Source organism: Ascaphus truei, unplaced genomic scaffold (assembly GCF_040206685.1).
Source record: "Ascaphus truei isolate aAscTru1 unplaced genomic scaffold, aAscTru1.hap1 HAP1_SCAFFOLD_1278, whole genome shotgun sequence".
In the NCBI taxonomy this organism is placed as follows: domain Eukaryota; kingdom Metazoa; phylum Chordata; class Amphibia; order Anura; family Ascaphidae; genus Ascaphus; species Ascaphus truei.
Window position 1 is genome coordinate 28,111 of NW_027454152.1, and position 18,442 is coordinate 46,552.

At 43.3% G+C, this 18,442-nt stretch overlaps 1 long non-coding RNA gene across 1 annotated transcript; it reads left to right on the forward strand.

Moving 5' to 3' along the window:
- The first annotated feature begins 8,990 nt into the window (after nucleotides 1–8,990).
- Nucleotides 8,991–16,020, forward strand: LOC142475577 (uncharacterized). Its single transcript, XR_012791011.1, has 4 exons — nucleotides 8,991–9,075; nucleotides 10,642–10,752; nucleotides 14,063–14,172; nucleotides 15,544–16,020. It is a non-coding gene; the product is annotated as an uncharacterized LOC142475577 (long non-coding RNA).
- Nucleotides 16,021–18,442: the final 2,422 nt, after the last annotated feature.

An 18,442-nucleotide genomic window follows, 5' to 3' on the forward strand; every position in this document is an offset into this window, starting at 1 on the left:
CCTCTAGCCCACACCCTTGGCTAAATTCCCAAACATGTTCATCACACTTCCACTCGCTGTTCTTAATGCCTATGAAGGAAATCACACAATTGATATTTGATTTTTCTACAGTAAAAATGTCTCCAGTCCTGTATAAAGCTGCTCTCTGGGGCCAAACCACACTACTTTTTTTTCACATTCATCAACACTCAAATTTAATTTACGCTGTCTTTTTTTCCCTGTATTTGACTCCCTCCACTAACCTTCTCCTCACACTTGCCATCCTTCCTTCACTTCTCCTCAAGCATTTGACTACTTCAGAGGCAAGGTGGATGCCACCCACAAGGAGATTCCTTCTGTCCCTTCCCCCTTCTCTCCTTCTACCTAATTCTCCTTCTGCATTTGACTCCTTTTCTTCTCTTACAGAGCTGGAAGCTAATCATCTTCTCTTCTCCCTCTACCACATGCCCTCTAGATCGTATCCCCTCACACCTTACTGCATCGATTAGTCCCCACTCTCACCCACATCTTCAATTCCTCCCTATTCTCTGGCTCTTTACCCTCTTACTTTAAGCCTGTAGTGGTCACCCTTTTCTCAGAAACAACCTACACCCTATGTGCCTTACTAACTACCGCCCTGTATCCCTCCTGCTGTTTGTCTCCTAATTGCTAGAATGTCAACATTCTTAAATCACATTCCCTCCTGGATCCTTTACAACCTGCCTTTCGTACAGCTCGTTCTACAGACTGTGCTTAAAGCAAATTCCCAAGGTCACTTTTCCCTACTAATCCTACTTGATCTATCTGCTGCGTTTGATGCTCTCAATCACTCTCCTCCTTCATATTCTAAACTCTCTCTTGGTATCCGTAACACAGTTCTATCCTGGTTTTCATCATAACTTTCCTGTCACACATTCTCCATCTCTGTTGCTAACATGTCTTCGTCTTCTATTGATCTGTCTGTGGGTATACATCAGGGCTCTGTTCTGAGATCTCTCTTTCTCTCTACATACTATCATTTGGTGACCTCATCAACTCTTTGTGACAATCCTATAAATAACAAATACAAATATCAGGTCATGGGAATAAGTGATTTGGACATAAAAGTAACATTTCGGAAGTGTGGACAACTAATACATCTTGTAGATTGCCTTTACAGTGTGATGTCATTGATTCAGTAGATTGTGTGCAGACCAGGACTGCAGTACAGTGTCACTCACATGGATGACTTGCGTGGTAGAAGCTCAAGAACAAGGATGTCAAACTCCAGTCCTCGAGGGCAGCAAACAGGCCAGGTTTTCAGGATATCCCTACTGAAAACCTGGCCTGTTTGGGACCCTCGAGGACTGGAGTTTGACATGCATGCTCTAGAAGGAGCACAGCTGTGGGTGGGAGGTGGATTTGCTTTGCATCAAATGGTTTGGAGCAAGGTTTATTGTATGTATTATCATAATAACAATGCAATGCTTAACTTTTATTTCAGGAGGGATGACTGCAGAACAGAAGTGAATATTGAAGCCATGTGTTCCTTTTCTTGCAAAAGAGAAAATTTGAAGGACAGTTGAAGAGAAGGAAAATTACTACACAGAGACAGATAAGCAATGTGTATATTTCTCATTTACCATTTAGTATTTGTCGTTTTATTGACTCCACACAATCCGGCTGCTACGGGTTTCACATTGAATATTTTCATCTCTACTCTACCCCTTCCTGTGATCTGAACCATGCAAGTTTTCGTTGATTCAATACATCATGAGTAGAGTGTGGCTACAGTATGAAGTAAAGACCCAAGGACCACATCTACTACCATTCATAACAAGAACATGTGCAGTAGCGCACAGCTGCAGTTCTATGTGATTGTTATGAAAGGTTGAGGTGGTTCAATTCTATGAATCTGGAGTGGGATGGATCCTGTTTGCATCATATGGTTTCATCTAGGCCAGTAGATTATATAACTCTCAGTACAGGTTACACATGGCATCAGTATTAGTGATTTAAAGAGGAGGAAAGCTTCAATGTGGAGAACAAAGCCAAGTAATGTTGAAGTTACTCCTTTTACCATTTACTTGGTCAGTCTGTACTGTCTACTCTCCACACAGCTGCTAAGGATCTTCCATTTTAAATACTTTCACCTCCTATTCTGCACTGCTTTGCTGCCCATTATTCAGAGATGCGTTCCAGTCATGTTTAGCACTCTGAATCTCTCTGCAGTCATTGGTTCAGCACATCATGGGTAGAGCATGGCTACAGATACAGCAAGCTATTATTATTTTACCGGCTGATCACCCATAATATTGCATTAAAACATAGAATATCACTTAATTTCCAAAAGATTCAGTGATGCTGATAATGCAGAATCTCACAACATTTCCCATCATAATGCCATAATGCACAAGTGGGAGAAATAATCCTTGCTATATCTGTACATTGTGTGACGTATTACCTCAATGACCAATGAGAGCAAGTACATCTTCTGTATAGAGCGGCTGTGTTATGATGCAGTTATTGATCATCATTGACATAATCACAAGAATCTTATGCAAAGGGAAATTGTCCGCAGCGAAGTGAGATTTCAGCCCCCAAACGTCTGTAATATTAATGCAATGTCTTACTTTTGTTGCAGTGAACACTGAAGAGACGGATCTACTACAACACTGTACAGGATGAGCATACGCTACAAGCAGCAAAATGATCTTGCAGTTGACAGTATGTTGTTCTGGTAATGTGCACAATTATTATTTATGGGCTACACACCACAGTGCTGGACATATTCTGTTAACTTCAACTCTACTCCTAACATGGAGATGTCTTCCTGGTGTTACTGATTCAGTACATCATATGCACAGTGTGGTTATGATATGATGGATTGATTTAATGAACCCACCAACCAATGATGACATCTGCATCATCTTCTGTAAAGTGCAGCTACAGCATGATATTATCAGCATTTGGTGCGGTATAATCAGAGGTATCTATGTGCTTTTGTGCCTGTTTTAAGTCCTCCAGCTTAACGCCCCTACACCTCCCACTACACAGGCATACTTACTTATGCATACACTGACATCTGGCATACCTACACACACCCCAGGGCCACTTCCTTCCCCTGATGTCAGGGAGAGGATGGGCATGCAGAGTGCAGTAAGTCTCCACGTTACTCTGGCCAACAGTCTTGGCCTACCTCCAGCATCTGTCACCCACAACATCTGTTCCCTCCTTGTAAAGTGCTGAACTATCTCACCTGGGTCAGTGCTATAGCTGATCACAGTGCCCGATCAGGATGTCACTGTGACAGGCAGCAGTGCAGATTGACCGGTCAATCAATGCAGTGCCGCAACATATGCACTAAATGAGATTTCCGTGCCCCCAGTCAGGTTACTCCCTGGGCAGTGACCCTGCTCACACCCTCCCCTAGTTCCACCTCTGATCACAATTATCTCTCTTGGAGAGTGTAGCAAATTGGAGTTGGGGGAATCTCACCTCTGCCATGCATGGTCACAATCTGGGCACAGGACCCAAATAGTGGGCAATGTGGCACTTCTTACAGTAGAGAATAAGTAACTTTATTCTTTACTTGTGTATTAAGGACCTTATTTGCATTAAATTCAGTCCACATGGGACCAAGACTTTCTGGCTTACTGAACAAAGTGGAATTGTTTCGTAGAGGGTGGAGAATTGTATTTTATCTGAAATTACCCCCTCTGCACAAAATACAAACAATTATACCCATACAAGTACCTTGTGGAAGTTGTTGCCCTCTATCTTCCTGTGGTCTCTCCCTGTTTCTCACCGTGCCTCCTCCCATTTCCTTGCACCTCTGCGTCTCCGCATATATCCCTATACTCAGAGCCGGCTCCGGTCAGTGACATGGGATGCCCAAATATGAGCATACCCATATATGGGCATCCATGCCACTGACCGGAGCCCGCTCTGTTGCGGATATGGAGAGAGACTGGGAGATTTACATCCCCTTATAATTCATATGGTGCATAGTACCGGCACGTATTGTTTTACCGGTACTGTGTACCTTCTTACTTTCACACTGGTACAGTATGTGCTGCAGTGGGACTGAGAGGGATATATTGGTAACACATAGTCATTGGTGGGGGAATTCAATCCATTTTGAAAATAGTAATGCATTGTTTTTTAATTTTTTTTTGCAGTAATGAAGAATGAAAAAGTTCTGTTAAAATTGAATTGGACGTGAACTGGATTCAGCATTTCATCATCAACTCTGCACCAGTGTGAATTGACGTTCTTTAATGTTCTGACAAGGTACATGCAACATCTCTTCCTCTACCCCTACACCACCCTCTGCCTCTTGCCTCTCTCTCCACCTCCCTGCTAAGCGTATTAACCCATCTAATGTAATCCACATTCCTTGTCTCACTTTACTCTTCCCTTCTCACGTGCCCTCTGGAATGTCTGCTCTACGACTAACATGGTCTATTTGTACATGACCTCTTCTGCTCTCATCATCCACCACTTCTCATTCCCCTCACCCCTGTCCTACTCGATACCTCAGCTTAATTGAACTCTCTCCTCTGACATCTACCCTTATCTCTAACCTCTCCTCACTTTCTGCTTAAACTAGCTATCTTGTTAACTCTTACAATGCTATCATCTCCTCCTCCCTCCTCCTCCATCATCTATATGCCCCTTCTAGGCTCTGACACACTCATCCCTCTAAGGCCGTGATTATCATGGGCACACGCTTGGTTGTCCACAGTGCGTGCGAGCGATGCAGGGCCTCCCCGTCGCCTCGGACCTCAGTGCAGGGATTGCTGGAGCGACAGGCATGCGCTAACTTTGCCATCTGTTGCGTGCTTACTATAGACGCAGCCTAACCCATGCATTGGTTTAATTCACAAGCACGCTCTCATCACACTTCATCACATCACACTGCTGCTCTTAACACCTATGGAGGAAATCTCACAGTCTGATTTTCTACACTAAACCTTTTTCCTGTTCTGTAAAACTCTGCTCCTTTTTTTAAGGTCAAACACTACTTTTTCCTCACTCATCAACACTCCAATTTCATTCACACTGTCTTCTATGTATTTGAGTCCCACCACTGACTTTCTCCTCCCACTTAACATCCATCCTTTATTTCTCCTCAAGCCTTTGCTCACTTGAGGCAAGGTGGATGCCATCCACAAGTAGATTCGTTCTCTCCCTTCCCCCTCTCTCTTTTTCTATCTAGATCTCATTGCACTCTTGACTCCTTTTCTCCTGTCACAAAGCTGGAACCTGATCTTCTCTTCTCCCTCTACCACATGCCCTCTCAATCCTATATTCTCACTCTCACCCACATCTTCAATTCCTCCATATCCTTTGGCTCTTTCAACTCTTCCTTTTAAGCATGCAGTGGTCACCCCTATTCTCAAAAATAACCTTGACCTTGTGTGAATTTCTAACTATCGCCCTGTATCCGTCCTACCATTTGCCTCCTAATTGCTAGAACGTCTTGTGATCTCCCGTTTGATCAACATTCTTAAATCACATGCTCCTCTGGGCCCTTCACAATCTGCCTTTCCCAATGTAACCAATTATGTACATAAAGAAAATTCCCAAGGTCCATTTTACTTACTAATCCTGCTTGATCTCTCTTCTGCTTTTGATACTGTCAATCACTCTTCTCATTCATATTCTAAACTCTTTCTTCGTATCCGCAGCAAACTTATATCCTGGTTTTCATCATACTTCTCCATCACACATTCTCCATCTCTGTTGCTAACGTGTCTTTGTCTCCTGTTGTTTTGTCTGTTGGTATACCTCAGGACTCTGTTCTGGGACCTCTCTCACTACATACTATCACTAGTTGACCTTATCAACTATTTTGGCCCTTGATATCATCTCTATGCAGATGATACACACACCTATCCACCCTACCGTCACTCCTGCAATTTAGTTCCTAGTTTCGGGTCGCCTCCTGGCTATATCCTCCATGGATGACACTCTTCTGCCTTAAACCTAATGTCTAAAACTGAGCTCCTCATATTTCCCCCTAAATCTGGCCTAATATCACCTTTCTCCATCGCAGTAAACAGTACTACCATCATCCTGTCATGAAAGCACATTGCCTAGGAGTAACATTTGACTCTTCCCTTTCCATCTTCATTCACGACACTGGCTAAAGTTTGTCGATTCTTTCTCTGTAATATTTCCAAGATTTGCCCTTTTCTCTGTCAATCTACTGCTAAAACGCCAATGCATGCCCTTATCGTATGGGTTAACATACTGCTAACAGGGCTCCCTGCTTCACAACTTTCTCATTTGCAATCTATCCAAAACTCTGCTGCTTGAATAATTTCCCTTTCTCCCACAACAGTATCTGCTCATCTCCTCCTCCTCCTTAAATCCCTCTCCTTGCTTCCCATCAAGTTTCAGATCACCTACAAAGTTCTCCTCCTTACCTTTTTGTTAAGGTTCTCTATTAGTGGTGTACCGAGTACCCGGCGTTACCCGACACATTTCCAGCTACCCGGACATTACTCGAAACCGGCCACTGAGAAGTGGACTTGGCCGGGTAATACCCGGCGTCGGGTAATGTCAGGGCAGCTGGAAATAATCTTTTATACTTACCTTTCCTAAGACATCTAGGATCAGCAGCAGCAGTCCTCTGATGTTGGCAGCATCAGAGGTGTCTTCACCTGGCGGGGGGAGCTGCAGGAATCACTTCCACAGCACCGAAGCAGGTAAGCTGTGTCTGTGAGCCTGCAGCTCCCCCGCCGGCTGAAGACACCACAGATGCTGCCACCGTCACAGGACTGCTGCTGATCCTAGATGTCACCGCCACCCGGAAGGTAAGTGCCAAACCGTGTACCCGACCGGGTAGAACCTTTCATTTTGGCCGGGTACCCGTTACCCATTTTTTTATAGTTGAGGACCCAGTCCAACACTATTCTCTATTCATCTGCTCCTTCCTACATATCATCTTTGGTCTCGTTATGCCCTTCCTCGTCTCCTAAGCTCTACTAATAGCTGTCTCCATTATACTTCTTACACCTCTACTGCGCACTCGCTCTCTTGCCTGAAACCCTTTCCCATCAATTTACCTGTGAAACTCACACACACTCAGTATATGCCAACATACCCTCTTCCACCCACATTTAAGATCAACCTTAAAATTCACAACTTAAATGAAGCATTTCAATAGCTTTTACTCGTTGCTACTGTCACTCATTCAGTCACTAACTATTGTTCCCAAGAAGTGCTTTATACTACAAGTACCCACCATTAAGGACAAGCATTGTCATCTACTGCACTTGTTCCCCCACCTGTTGTCTCTCTGTAAGTCTCCTTACATTTCTCTTAGATTGTAAACTACCCAGGACAGGGATTTACTTTCCTATTGTCTGTTTTTGTTTGTTGAACTTATTGTATAATAATTTCCTGTACTTTTTGGTCTCTCTTGTAAAGCGCTGAGTACACAATGGGTGGTATATAAATAGAGATATATGCAGAGTCTAGAGACAAGGCACACGTGTATAGGTAGCTACAGTTTATCCGGGACCGTATGCATCCTTGAAGTGCCTGTCCCAGTTATTTTCTATTGATTGCAATGTAGGAGTGTCTGTCCTGTCTTATTTTTTTTATTATTATTATTATTATTATATATACAAAGATATATACAAAGATTGTTTCCTGTCGTTAGCATGACATTGTGTGACACAGTGTGATGTCATTGATTCAGTAGATTGTGTGCAGACCGGGACTGCAGTACAGTTTCACTGACATGAATAACTTGTGTGGTAGAAGCTCTAGAAGGAGCACAGCTGTGGGAGGGAGGTGGATTTGCTTTGTATCACATGGTTTGGAGCAAGGTTCATTGTATGTATCGTCAATAATAATTATAATAATAATAATGCAATGCTTAACTTTTTTATTTCAAGAGGAAAGACTGCAGAACAGAAGTGAATATTGAAGCCATGTGTTCATTTTCTTGCAAAATAGAAAATTGAAGGACAGTTGAAGAGGAGGAAAATGACTACACAGAGACAGATAAGCAATGTGTATATTTCTCATTTAGTATTTGTCGTTTTATTGACTCCAAAAAATCCGGCTGCTAAGGGTTTCGCATTGGACATATTCACCTCTACTCCACCCCTTCCTGTGATCTGTACCATGCAGATTTTTGTTGATTCAATACATCATGAATAGAGTGTGGCTACAGTATGAAGTACTGACCCAAGGACCACATCTACTACCATTCATAACAAGAACATGTGCAGTAGCGCACTGCTGCAGTTCTATGTTATTGCTATGAAAGGTTGAGGTGGTGCAATCATATGAATCTTGAGTGGGAGGGATCCTGTTTGCATCATTTAATTTGATCTAGGCCAGTAGAGTATATAACTCTCAGTACAGGTTACATATGGCATCAGTATTAGTGATTTAAAGAACAGAAAAACAGGAGTGGAGAACAAAACCAAGTAATGTTGAAGTTACTACTTTTTACTATTTACTTGGTCAGTCTGTACTGTCTACTCCCCACACAGCTGCTAAGGGTTTCCATTTGAGATACATTCACCTTCTACTCTGCACTACTGTGCTACCCTCTATTCAGAGATGAGTTCAAGTCATGTTTACCACTCTAAATCGCTCTGCAGTCATTGATTCAGCACATCATGGGTAGAGCATGGCTATAGATACAGCAAGCTTTATTTTACCCTAATATTGCATTAAAAAATAGAATATCACTCAGTTTCCTACAGATTTACTGATGCTGATAATGCAGAATCTCACCCTCCCATCATAATACACCAGAGGAAGAAATAATCCTTGCTATATATGTACATTGTGTGACATATTGCCTCCATGACCATTGATGGCAAATACATATTCTGTATAGAGCAGCTGTGTTATGATGTAGTTGTTATTGATCATCATTGAGATATAATCACAAGAATCTTATGCAAAGGGAAACTGTCATTAGCATAGTGGGATTTCAGCCCCCAAACTTCTGTAATATTAATGCAATGTCTTACTTTTATTGCAGTGAACACCGAAGAGACGGATCTACTACAACACTGCACAGGACAAGAGTATACACTACAAGCAGCAAAATGATCATGCAGTTGACAATATGTTGTTCTGGTAATGTGCACAATTATTATGTATGGGCTCCACACCACAGTGCTGGACAAATTTTGTTAACTTCAACACTACCCCTACCATGGAGATGTCTTCCTGTGATTGGTGTTACTGATTCAGTACATCATATGCATAGTGTGGCTATTATATGATGGATTGATTTAATGAACCCACCAAACACTGATGACATCTGTATCATCTTCTGTAAAGTGCATCTACAGCAGGATATTATCAGCATTTGGGGTGATATAATCAGAGGCATCTATGTGCTTTTGTGCTGGGTAAAGTCCTCCAGCTGAACCGCCCCCCGCCCCCCACCCCCCTACACCTCCTGCCACACAGGCAAACTTACTTACACACACAGCACACTTACTTATGCACACTGACACTTGGCATACCTACACACACACACCCCACAGCCACTGGCATGCATGCAGAGTCCTGGGCATGCAGGATGGGCATGCAGAGTACAGAATATCTCCACCTTGCTCTGGCCCGTACTCTTGGCCTACCCCCAGCATCTGTCACCCACAACCTCTGTTCCCTCCCTGTAAATTGCTGCACTAACACACCTTGGTCAGCGCTGCAACCGATCACAGCACCGGATCATGTCACTGTGATAGGAAGCAGTGCTAATTGACCGGTCAATCAATGCCACGTGGCAACATACGCACCAAAAGAGATTTCCATGCCCCCTGACAGGCTACTCCCTGGGCAGTGACCCTGCTCATCTTCCACCTCTGATCACAATATTCTCTCTTGGAGAGTGTAGCAAATTGGAGTTGGGGGAATTTCACCTCTGCAGTGCATGTAGAGTCCTGTATGCAGAGTACAGAAAGTCTCCACCTTAGTCTGGCCCGTACTCTTGGCCTACCCACAGCATCTGTCACCCACAAATAATACATACACTAATACTCCCCACAATACACACTTTAATACCTCCTCAATAATAATCTCCCCAATAATATTATAGTCTTAAACACAATATACACAATACCCCCTAACACAAGATACCCAATCTAACACTCTCCTCTGCACCTCAACATAATATACACACTATAATACCCTACACACAATATAATACTCCCACACACACACAATATACACACTATCCTCCTACCGCCATAAAACACAACCAATAATACACACACACTTTGTGGATGTTGGGACCAGCTCCTTGCATGCACCAGTGAAAGAGAGAGGCCTGCCATCCGTGCCTCCCTCCGTTTCCCATCTTCTCCCTGTCTCTCTCCCTCCCTTTCTTTGCATCTCCCTGCATCTTTGCGTATACCCAGTCAGTGACGGCTCCGGTCACGTGATGCCTTAATATGGGCTTATCCATATATCTGTTGCAGAGATGGAGAGAGACCTGGAGATTTTACATTTCCTTATAATTCATATTGGTACTTAGTACGGGCACTTATTGTTTTATCAGTACTGGGTACCTGACCGTACTGGCCTACGAGTGAGAAGGCAATATTGGCATCACACAGTTACTGTTGAATATGTCATTCAATCCATTTTGAAAATAGTAATGCAATGTGGTTTTGTTTTGTTTGCTTTTTGCAGTAATGAAGAATGAAAAAGTTATATTAAAATTAAATTGGAGGGGAACTGGATTCAGCATTTCTTCATGAACTCTGCACTTGTGAGCATTGACCTTCTTGAGTGCCCTGACAGGTACACGCAACTTTAAGACTATAATCTTCATCAACTGCTGTGCAAGCTTTCGTGCTATACCTCCCCCTCCGGTTTTGATTTATACATTTGCTCTCTCAATTCATGTCCTCTAATATCTGGAGGCTCTCTCCTAGCATTTCTCTCTACCACAGCACGTCATCCCAATGTAACCTCTCTCTTGTTCTTTCTGTTTACTGTTTCCTCACTCCTCTGTAAAACTTTTCTAATTTCTCTAACTTCCACACTCCTGCTTTTATCCACATGTTCTATACACTTTCCTTCCCCTACCTTTGCATGTGTCTACACAAAGCACCATTTGTACAGACCTCTATTGCAGCTATTTCTGCACTGCTCAATGAAATGCACTCCTGCACATCCTATTCTCTTCCACCTTCCCTCATTCTCTACGCCCCCCTCTCAAAGCCCCCTCTCTCTATGTCTCCTCTCTCTACGCCTATCTGTCTCATTCTCTTGACGCCCTTCTCTCTCTACATATCCCTATCTCTGTCTCTCTCTACACCTATCTCTGTGTCTCCTTCTATGCTCGCTGATGTTGGGGGATATCTCTTATAATCTTGGACCGGCTCATATACACATCAGGCCTCCCTACTAAGAGTGTTAACCTATCTAATGTAATCCACATTCCTTTCCTTACTTTTCTCTTCCCTTCTCCTGTGCCCTCTGGAATGTCCACTCTTACTAACAAGGCTCTAGTTGTACATAACCTCTTCTGCTCTCATCAGTCACAATCAGTCATTCCCCTCACCGCATCTTACCTGTCCCACTGATTTGCCTCTGCTTAATTAAACTCTCCTCTGACATCTACTCTAACCTCTCTTCTCTCTTCTCTCTCTTTCTTTCTGCTTAAACTAACAATCTTATTAACTCTTACAATGCTATCCTCCTATCTATATGCCCCCTATAGGCTCTGACACACTCATCCCTCTAACCCACACCTTTGGCTAAATTCCCAAACACACTCATCACACTTCCACTCGCTGTTCTTAATACCTACGGAGGAAATCTCACACTTTGTTTGATTTTTCTACAGTAAAAATGTCTCCTGTCCTGTATAAAGCTGCTCTCTAGGGCTAAATACACTACTTTTTTCCACACTCATCAACACTCAAATTTAATTTACGCTGTTTTTTTTCTCTGTATTTGACTCCCTCCACTGACCTTCTCCTCCCACTTGCCATCCTTCCTTCACTTCTCCTCAAGCATTTGACTACTTCAGAGGCAAGGTGGATGCCACCCAAAAGGAGATTCCTTCTGTCCCTTCCCCCTTCTCTCCTTCTTCCCAAATCTCCTTCTGCACTTGACTCCTTTTCTTCTCTTACAGAGCTGGAAGCTAATCATCTTCTATTCTCCCTCTACCACATGCCCTCTAGATCGTATCCCCTCACACCTTACTGCATCTCTTAGTCCCCACTCTCACCCACATCTTCAATTTCTCCCTATTCTCTGGATTTTTGCCCTCTTACTTTAAGCCTGTAGCGGTCACCCTTTTGTCAGAAACAAACTACACCCTATGTGCCTTACTAACTACCGCTCTGTATCCCTCATGCTGTTTGCCTTCTAATTGCTAGTGTCAACATTCTTAAATCACATGCCCTCCTGGATCCTTTACAACCTGCCTTTCGTACAGCACGTTCTACAGACTGTGCTTAAAGCTAATTCCCAAGGTTTTTCCCTACTAATCCTACTTGATCTATCGGCTGCGTTTGATGCTCTCAATCACTCTCCTCCTTCATATTCTAAACTCTCTCTTGGTATCAGTAACAAAGTTCTATCCTGGTTTTCATCATAACTTTCCTGTCACACATTCTCCATCTCTGTTGCTAACATGTCTTCGTCTTCTATTGATCTGTCTGTGGGTATACATCAGGGCTCTGTTCTGAGATCTCTCTTTCTCTACATACTATCATTTGGTGACTTCATCAATGCTTTTGGCCTTAGATATAATCTCTATGCGGATGATACACACACAAATCTATCCACCCCTGTTCTCACTCCTGCAATCCAGTCCCTACTCTTGGGTTGTCTCCTGGCTATATGCTCATGGATGGCACTCCACTGCCTTAAACTTAATGTCTAACACTGGGCTCATATTATCCCCTTTCTCCATCACAGTAAACAGTACTACCATCTATCTTGTCATCAAACATGTTGCATAGGAGTAACATTTGGCTCTTCAATTCCATCTCCATTCACATGCACGGCTATGGGTAAAATGTGTTGCCTCTTTCTCTGTAATATTGCCAAGATCTTCCCTTTCCCCTCTCAACCTACTGCTAAAACTCCAATGTATACTGTTATCCTATAGGTTATTTTAACATACTACTAACAGGCCTCCATGCTTCACAACTTTCTCCTATGCAAAACTCTGCTGCTTGAATTATCTCACTTTCTCCCACAACAGTCTCTGCTCATCTCCTTAAATCCCTGTCCTGGCATCCCATCAAGTTTTTGTATCACCTACAAAGTTCTCCTCCTTACCTTTTTGTTAAGGCTCTCCATTAATCTGCTCCTTCTTGCATATCATCTTTGATCTCTCGTTATGCCCTTGCTTGTCTCTTGCACTATAACCATAACTGTCTCCTGTAAACTTCTTTCACCTCTACTGTTCTCTCACTTGCCTGAAACCATTTTCCATCACTGCACCGTACATGTGAAACTTCCTCACACTCAGTATATGCCAACATAACCTCTTCCACCCACATGTAAGACCAATCTTAAAATTCACGACTTAAATCAAGCATTTAAAAAACTTTGACTCGTGGCTACTGTCCCACACCCACAGTCACTGCTAACAACTATTGTTCCCAAGATGTGCTTTCTACTAATTGTACCCACCATTAAGGACAAGCATTGTCATCTACTGCACTTCTTCCCCCAACTGCTGCCTCTCTTTAAGTCTTCTAACATTTCTATTAGATTGTAAAGTTCCCAGGGCAAGGATTTACTTTCCTATCATCTGTTTTTATTTTTCGCACTTATTTTTTAATTATTTTTCCCCTCTCCCCTAATGATATACATATAGGTTTTCCTGTCATTTGCATGACAGAGTTATTATGGTTAACTATTGCATCATGTAGACTGCCTTTTCAGTGTGATGTAATTGATTCAGTACTTTGTGTGCAGACTGTGACTGCAGTACAGTGTCACGAACATTAATGACTTGTGTGGTAGAAGCTCTAGAAGGAACACAGCTATGGGAGGGAGGTGGATTTACTTTGGATCACATGGTTTGGCGCAAGGTTCATTGTATGTATGATCATAACCATGCAATGCTTAACTTTTATTTCAGGAGGGAAGAACAGTGAATATTGAAGCCATGTGTTTCTTTTCTGTCAGAAGAGAAATTTTGAAAGACAGTTGAAGAGGAGGAAAATGACTACACAGAGACAGATAAGCAATGTGTATATTTCTCATTTAGTATTTGTCGTTTTGTTGACTCCACACAATCCAGCTGCTAAGGGTTTCGCATTGGACATATTCCCCTCTACTCTACCCTTCCTGTGATCTGTACCATGCAGGTTTTTGTTGATTCAATACATCATGAGTAGAGTGTGGCTGCTGTATGAAGTATTGACCCAAGGACCACATCTACTACCATTCATAACAAGAACATGTGCAGTAGCGCACTGCTGTAGTTCTATGTGTTTTATTAAAGGTTGAAGTGGTGCAATCATATGAATCTGGAGTGGGATGAATCCTGTTTGCATCATATGGTTTCATCTAGGCCAGTAGAGTATATCTCTCAGTACAGGTTACACATGGCATCAGTAGTAGTGATTTAAAGAACAGAAAAAACAAGAGAAACTTCAATGTTGATAACAAAGCCAAGTAATGTTGAAGATACTCCTTTAACTATTTATTTGATCAGTCTGTACTGTCTACTCCCCACACAGCTACTAAGTCTTCCATTTGAGATACATTCACCTCCTACTCTGCACTGCTGTTCTGTCCTCTATTCAGAGATGAGTTCCAGTCATGTTTACCACTCTGAATCACTCTGCAGTCATTGATTCAGCACATCATGGGTAGAGCATGGCTACAGATACAGTAAGCTTTATTTTACCGGCTGATCATCCATAATATTGCATTAAAACATAGAATATTACTCAGTTTCCAAAAGATTCAGTGATGCTAATAATGCAGAATCTTACAACACATCCCATCATAATGCACCAGAGGAAGAAATAATCCTTGCTACACTACCGACACGTTTTATTGAAGCACGGCTAGCACCGCAAGCCGGGGGATGCCCCGGCGTGCTAGCCGCACTCCCTCAGCGTGCCGCGCATCACCGATGCACGGTCACGCGTCATCGGGTGCCTGCGCCCCCTGCACGCGCGTCCAGGGCTCCCCGAGGGAGCACTGGTGTCCCGCGATGTGGGGGACAGCGGCAGGGGGTTCCGGGGGACCCGACGGACCCGGCAGCGGAAGGGAGAAAGCCCCGATCGGAGGGCGCTCCTCCGCTGCTTCGGCGTGCGCCCGGCACCCTCCGGCGCGCGCCAGGTTACTGCTGCGGCCAAGAACGGGCAAATGCTCGAATAAACTCGGCCGCAGCAGTATATCTGTACATTGTGTGACGTTTGGCCTCCATGACCATTGATAGCAAATACATATTTTGTATTGAGCGGCTGTGTTATGATGTAGTTGTTATTGATCATCATTGAGATATAATCACAAGAATCTTATGCAAAGGGAAAATGTCTGCAGCATAGTGGGATTTCAGCTCCCAAACTTCTGTAATATTAATGCAATGTCTTACTTTTATTGCAGTGAACACTGAAGAGACGGATCTACGACAACACTGCACAGGACAAGAGCAAACACTACAAGCAGCAAAATGATCTTGCAGTTGCAAGTATGTTCTGTAATGTGCACAATTATTATTTATGGGCTACACACCACAGTGCTGGACATATTCTGTTAACTTCTACCCCTACCATGGAGATGTCTTCCTGTGATTGATTCAGTACATCATATGCACAGTGTGGCTATGATATGATGGATGGATTTAATGAACCCACCACCCACTGACATCTGCATCATCTTCTGTAAAGTGCAGCAGGATATTATCAGCATTTGGGGTGGTATAATCTGGGGCATCTATGTGCTTTTGTGTCTGGATAAGTTCCTCCAGCTGAACCACCCCCCTATACCTGCCACACAGGCATACTTACAGAGCACACTTACTTATGCACACTGACACTTGGAATACACACACACACACACACACACACACACACACACACACAGACACTGTCATGCATGCAGTGTCCTGTATGCAGAGTACAGAAAGTCTCCACCTTACTCTGGCCCGTACTCATGGCCCATCCACAACCTCTGTTCACTCCCTGTAAAGTGCTGCACTAACACACCTGGGTCAGCGCTGCAGCTGATCACAGTGCCGGATCATGATGTCAATGGGATAGGCAGCAGAGCTGATTGACAAGTCAATCAATGCAGCTCCGCAATATATGCACCAAAAGAGATTTCTGTACCCCCTGTCAGGCTACTCCCTGGGCAGCGACCCTTCTCACCCCTCTCATTCCACCTCTGATCACAATAATCTCTCTTGGAGTGTGTAGCAAATTGGAGTTGGGGGAATCTCACCTCTGTAGTGCATGGTCACAATCTGGGCACTGTACCCAAATATTGGGCAATGTGGCACGTCTTACAGTAGAGAATAGAATAAGTAACTATATTCTTTACTTGTGTATTAAGGAACTTATTTGCAATAAAAATTCAGTCCACCTGGGACCAAGACTTTCTGGTTTTCTGAACAAAGTGGAATTGTTTTCCTATAATTTTATATTCTCTGAAATGTAACATCACAATAAAGTACTCCTATTTTTTTCCTTTGTGCTTTTTTATGGACTATTCCTTTATGTATTTCACTTAATGGGACTAATTACCTTACGATTAGATTTCACTTGTATTTTCTTGGGTTACTCTTTGGAATTTCTCTCTGTGTTCATTTATACTATCTTATTTAGAGCAGTCTTTGCCATTGGACCCCATTTCTTGCCAGAGAGATCTGTAACACAGAGTATTGAAGAGAGTACAGAACAGTGGTGAAGTAGATTTTTATGCTTCTAGGCAGCCTCCCTTCTCACCATGTATTCTGCCCCCGACGGTCTCTTGCACTGCTCCCTCCTACACCCACTCTCCTCACTCTTCCCTCCCCTCCCCGCTATCACTCAATGACCCCCTCTCATTCAATCCTGCTCCCTTACTCCCCCCTCACTCATTCTTCCTTCTGCACACACAATCCTCCCGAATATCACTCCCAAACAACACACACACTAATTCTCCCCACAATACACACTATAATACCTCCTTGTGACGATAGCTTCCACAGGCTTATTAATATTACACAAAAATAATTGGGTTTGAACTGAACGAGGCTTAAGATATAATAAATTGTATTTATTCCTTAGAATATAGGTGAACACAACAGATAATACAGTAACGAACAAGAAGTACACTTACTTAAGGGTTGGGGAATGAGAAGTATGATGTAGCATTTCTTTCAGCAGTGAGGAAATCATTCAGGTGATATCAGGTAACCATATCAGCAAACGAAGACAAAGGATATATGGGTGGACAGCAGTTTATAAACCATTCTCCTTCTATTCTTAACCTTAAGCACAGGGGATTGGTTTACAATTACCTCCAGCCACTCACTAACGTGGGAAAGCATTCTGACCCATGCCCCCCTGCTAGTTGGCACATGCGCAGTAGAACTCTGGGGGTCTCATTTCTGAAGCCCCACATTTACGTCAGGAATGCCAGACAGTCTACCATTTGGAGTTCTGGCAGGAAAACCTTTGTTGAAAGGTGTTAACTGGAACACTTAAGACCTGCCCTGGTTTGGGCTTCGGATAAACAGTGAGGGTGATAAAACTCTTTGAACAGCACTTAAATCCTAGACATAGCGGCGTCCCCAGGGCCATCTGCTACCTTATGGCCCAAAAGAATCTCTTCTGGGTCTTTGTCCATACCTTAAGATACACTATTAAGCATAAAACATAAACGTATTAAAATATCCGGTTCCGTTAGGTTTAGCAGGTCCAAACTTCCCAGTTCGCATTGCCAGAACTGGGACACCATATGGTCCAAAAAGCGACCTGCTACGACCTAAGAAACCGAAGTTACACCAATGCACATTAAATCATTTTAATACAAAAATCTCCATTGAAAAAGAAATCTCAGCTTTTCACTAAATCCCCATTGAAAACAACGGGCAGCTCCGCCATAGACTTTCAATGGTAAATCGCCGCCATTGAAGTCAATGGGGGTTTTCTGCCATTGAAGTTTATGGGAAAAGTCCCGAACTTCAAGGGGGTCCATACTCCGTCGGGTTGGTCCAAGCGGGTCAAGGATGGTTCTGCAGCGATGCCGGAGCAGTGGCTACAGATACCCCAAACCCTGATCCGCTGAACCCTCCGGAACCGGAGATATGGATTCCTAAAATTCAGCATTTCTCACTTAGTCATTTTTCTGAGCCGTTTCTGCCGCCGCCGGCAAAGCCTATGGCGCGACCCGCTCTATCTGGTTCGACCCTTATCGGGGGTCCAGGATTCGGGGACCCGGTGGTGGTCGAGTGGGGGGACGCTTAGGAACTAGGGGCAAAAAGAATTTTATCCCTAGGTGCCCTAAAACAGTTTATTTC